We start from the raw sequence: 4,489 nt of genomic DNA, 5'->3' as shown, positions 1-4,489 counted from the left end.
GATTAGACACCACTCGAGATCAACAAAATTAACTGAAGTTATGGCTACCAATCAGCCGGCCAATCAACCTCCAAATCCACCTCAACATAGGGTTAAGGATATCAAGGATAAGAATAAGGTGCATCAAGCACCCCCGCCCTGTACTTTACGAGATTATTTACAACCGGCGGGGGTGAGCTTGCTCTCATGCATGATTTTTTCAGAAAATACGAGACATGGATATCAAGCCAAGGGTGATCCAACTCTTTCCAAAATTCCATGGGCTTGAATTTGAAAATTCATATTTACAATTGAAAGAGTTTAATAAGATCATAACCACATTATATTTTCCTAACGTGTCCGATGACATGGTCAGGCTGAAACTCTTTCCCTTTACTTTGAAAGAGAAAGCTAAGACGTGGTTGCATTCTCTACATCCTTGATCTATTGGTAGATGGAACGATATGACAAAGGAGTTCATAAAGAAAATTTTCCTACACCATAAAACGAACACCCTCAGAAAGTCAATCATAAACTTCGCCTAAAAGGAGGATGAAACATTCTTCCAATGTTGGGAGCGGTTTAAGGATCTTGTCAGTTCATGCCCATAACACGGTTTTGAAACGTGGTGCATTACACACTTTTTCTATAATGGACTGACATCCTCCATGCACCAATTGGTCGAGACAATGTACAATGGGGAATTTATGAATAAAAATGTAGATGATGTGTGGAATTATTTGGATAGACTTGCTGAAAAAGCACAATCATGGGACGTCTCTCTAAAATTGAGCACTACCTTTAGGCCCGCTCAATTAAGGAAAGGGGCGAAATATACCTTCTGAAAGAGGATGATGATATCATGCTAAAGTGGCTAATGTCATAAGGAAATTTGAAGCCATGGAACTAAAGAAGGATAATGCTAAGGAACCTATTTGTGGTATTTGTGCTTGCAACATTCACACAACTGAAAATTGCCCAACAATACCTGCTACTGAATGAGCAATCTAATGCCATGAATAATTACCAAAGGCCTTTTAATGGACCCATCTTTAATACATACAATCCTAGTTGGAGAAATCATCCAAATTTTAGTTAGAGGAATGGAAAAATTGCTACTCCTCAAGGATTCCCTAATCAAATTCCAAATCAAGGGAAACCTCAAGAGGAACCTATTTAAAATATCGCACAAACTCAGAAGCTTACCCAAGCATTACAAGAACTTACAAAATTTATGTAAAAAATGGATTCATGTGTTACAGTTATAGAGAAGGGGATGCTTCCTGCTTAACCTTTCCCTAACCTTAAAACCGCAATACGAAATAAGTGATCTAAGCTCTTTAAATCAAATGGAGCAAGCTATGTCTATCACCACCCTTAGGAGTGGGAAAACAATTGACAAATCTATTCCGATAAGGGCTAAAAAGTCTAAGGACCGGGAAGTAGATGAAACTGATAGACCTAGTATTGCTCCACAAGAATTAAAACGGAACTCAAGGCAAGCTGATTGCACCATTCGCCCAACGGTTGATTGCACCAAAACTGCTCTCTAATTCTCAGGACATTCTAGAGGTGTTGAAACAAGTGAAGGTTCACAAATACCTTCATATGCCAAATTTCTGAAAGACCTATGTATGACCAAAAGACGACAAAATATTCATAAGAAAATCTTCTTAACAGAAAAAGTGAGTGCCATCCTAAAGCAAGATGTGCCACAAAAGTACAAAGATTTTGGTAGCCCAACCATTGTTTGTGTAATTGGGAATTACTGAATTGAGAATGCACTTCTTGACTTAGAAGCAAGTGTAAATTTGATCCCATACTCGATTTATGAACAACTGAGTCTAAGTGAATTAAAACCTGTCACGCCCCAGACTCGAAAACCGAGCTCACAAAATTCCCAATCGTCGAATCAGGCGCCAACAGCCTTCGTATTACCCCATTCTCGGCTCCCGGCACCCATATACCAGGTTTCGATCCTGGGATCCTAGAAGGAGGATTTTCAGCATGAATTTGGTTCATAATTAGCATAACCATAAGCATAATCCACAAACAACAACCAACAACATCACCACATATCCACTATAATCAAAACCTTTTAAGTACAATGCATAAGGGAAATATAATGGATAACAAAAGGCTCTGGAAGCTCAGCTGCACGATCCTGCTCCTGCTCAGTTACGTCCTAGCGTCACTTACATGCAACGGTCATGTATAAGCTTGTAGAAAGCTCAGAGGGTGGTGAAAGTGTGTGCGTAAGGTAGAAATGCAAGTATGCAATATCAGAGTAATGTGAAAATGTTGGTAAGTCCATGAATGATATCAACCATACCAAGGTTATGCAATGCAATGCAAGGCCTACATATCTAATGTCATATGCAAGATGTAGCTCAAGCATACCAATTTGAATCCACACTCAATCTAGCTCATCTCTAGAGTATCATATACTAGTATAGTTCTCACTCTGGACAATCACCGGGGTCTAGTACACTCCAAACCAGATTGCCACCCCATCACATGCAAAAAGATGAGTGGAAGAGACTTCACTATCTGCCTACCAATATCCGGTCTGACTCATCAATAGTGGACCCATTCCTCGAGTTGATCAAACTCAGCCTAGCTTTGCCCCGTCCTCTTAGGCGGGTAAGGCCTCACCCCTTCCAACCGACCATGACACAGTGGGAAGAGCGGCATCCTGGTATTAGGCACTTGACGCTCATACATCCACTCAGTGTAAACATTAGAGCAACCTACTTGTACTATAAAGGTTTAGAAATTTCACCCAGGGGCATCTTTCTCCCCCCATGTAGAGAAAAATATTTTTAGTGTCCAATCCTGCCATCCACTTTTTGATACTCGAGCATCAAAAGTTCTCGAGCATTACCATAAGATTCGACTTAATATATACGTGGGTATTATACCAATCCAACTATCCTAGCCATACATCCTTGCCCTGATATAAACCTAACTATTGGGAATGGTCTTCATTCATATATCAAGCCATTTGACCGTTGATTTTAAAGACTAGACCATCCATCATGAGACTTGACTTATGCACTTCCCTCAAGTAAATTAGCGAATAACCGACTATCTATAATGGTTTAGATGTAAGTTCATTTGTAAGATATACTTGGAAAAGTACATACAAGCCTATAGAACCATTGGATTTCACAAAACTCTAAGATCAACGATAATTATGAAAAATGCCACTAACCTAAACCCCAAATCCCAAATCATATGTTTCCCACGATTCAATTAGTGTGAAATTTAACACCAGGCCTATACATCATAAATTAACCATACATGTCAATTTTTAGTCGTTGGATCCTCATAGCAATGACCTAATGGGGAAATCAACCCCTAACCATCGATTATGATCCACTTGATCTTAGGATATGCTTCGAATCTGGGCTCAACCCCTCAAATTTATATGAAAAAAATGAATGGATGATGTGGATTCACTTGCAGGCATCATAGTGGGCCCCACTTATGGTGTATGTGCATGTTAGGAGCGCACCAGCGGCGCATCGAACCAGGCATCGGGTCAAGCGAGGTTTGACCTGACAAAAACTGCAAGCGAGATGGACTCTGTTCATGTGTCCGTCCGCAGGGACTGTGCTGGGCCCCACCATCATCCGGATGGATGATCTAAGCCGTCCAGCATGCCCGGGAGGGGAAATCAACCAAAACCATGATGGTCATTGAAAAGGCTTAGCTATATGTCCTAGAGGGGGGGTGAATAGGACAATGCCAAATAAAACTTATAACAGCGGAATTAAAAAGAATATGATAACCAAAATAAATCACAATGCAAGAAAGTAAAATAACTTCAAAATTCAGATCTTGAGAGGTTGATACAAATGTTGTTCTAAGGACAACCTTACACCAAAAACCAGAGTTTATGGTAGGACAACCTTATTTTTAGAAAGATCTTTGTATCAAATCTCAAACCAAAGAGGAATACAGAAATAAATACAAACTAAATTGAAATAAATTGTAATCATAAATGTATTGTTCTAGGGATAGCCATACACCATAAAAATGGCAGGGCAACCTTGCTGGAACAACTTTTAAAGGAAATTGAATATCAAGCTGATAAAGGAATAACAGAAAATAAATTCTAAACTATTACAAAATTCTCACAATGCTTGAATTAAATGATTACAACATTCACCACCATACATACATTCCACAAAAGAATAATTAAAGATCAGAAGTATAAATCATTCAACCACAACACAAGGGATTATAGTGGTTCGCCTGTGTGTTCACCAACCGTTAAACAACAGCCACACAGAATGCTACTCCACTCCTAATATCCTCACACAGGGGATATTAGCGTTCACTAACAAAATAGGTTTTCCCAGGTTCACCCAAAACCTTTACAATTGTGTCTTTGTCTGTGGGCATACACAATTAAAAAAAAACCCCACTTCTGAGTTTTCCTGGCTCTCCTCAGATAACCAATACAACAAGATTTTTCTGGCAAATCTTGAAAGAAACTAAAACA

At 39.3% G+C, this 4,489-nt stretch overlaps 1 non-coding gene across 1 annotated transcript; it reads right to left on the bottom strand.

Moving 5' to 3' along the window:
• Positions 1 to 491: 491 nt before the first annotated feature.
• On the bottom strand, positions 492 to 598 carry LOC131228407 (small nucleolar RNA R71). Its single transcript, XR_009162909.1, has one exon. It is a non-coding gene; the product is annotated as a small nucleolar RNA R71 (small nucleolar RNA).
• Positions 599 to 4,489: the final 3,891 nt, after the last annotated feature.

The sequence above is a fragment of the Magnolia sinica genome, chromosome 15 (genome assembly GCF_029962835.1).
Source record: "Magnolia sinica isolate HGM2019 chromosome 15, MsV1, whole genome shotgun sequence".
NCBI lineage: Eukaryota > Viridiplantae > Streptophyta > Magnoliopsida > Magnoliales > Magnoliaceae > Magnolia > Magnolia sinica.
The sequence above is the reverse complement of the archived record's forward strand: the minus strand, read 5'-3'. Positions and strand labels throughout refer to the sequence as shown.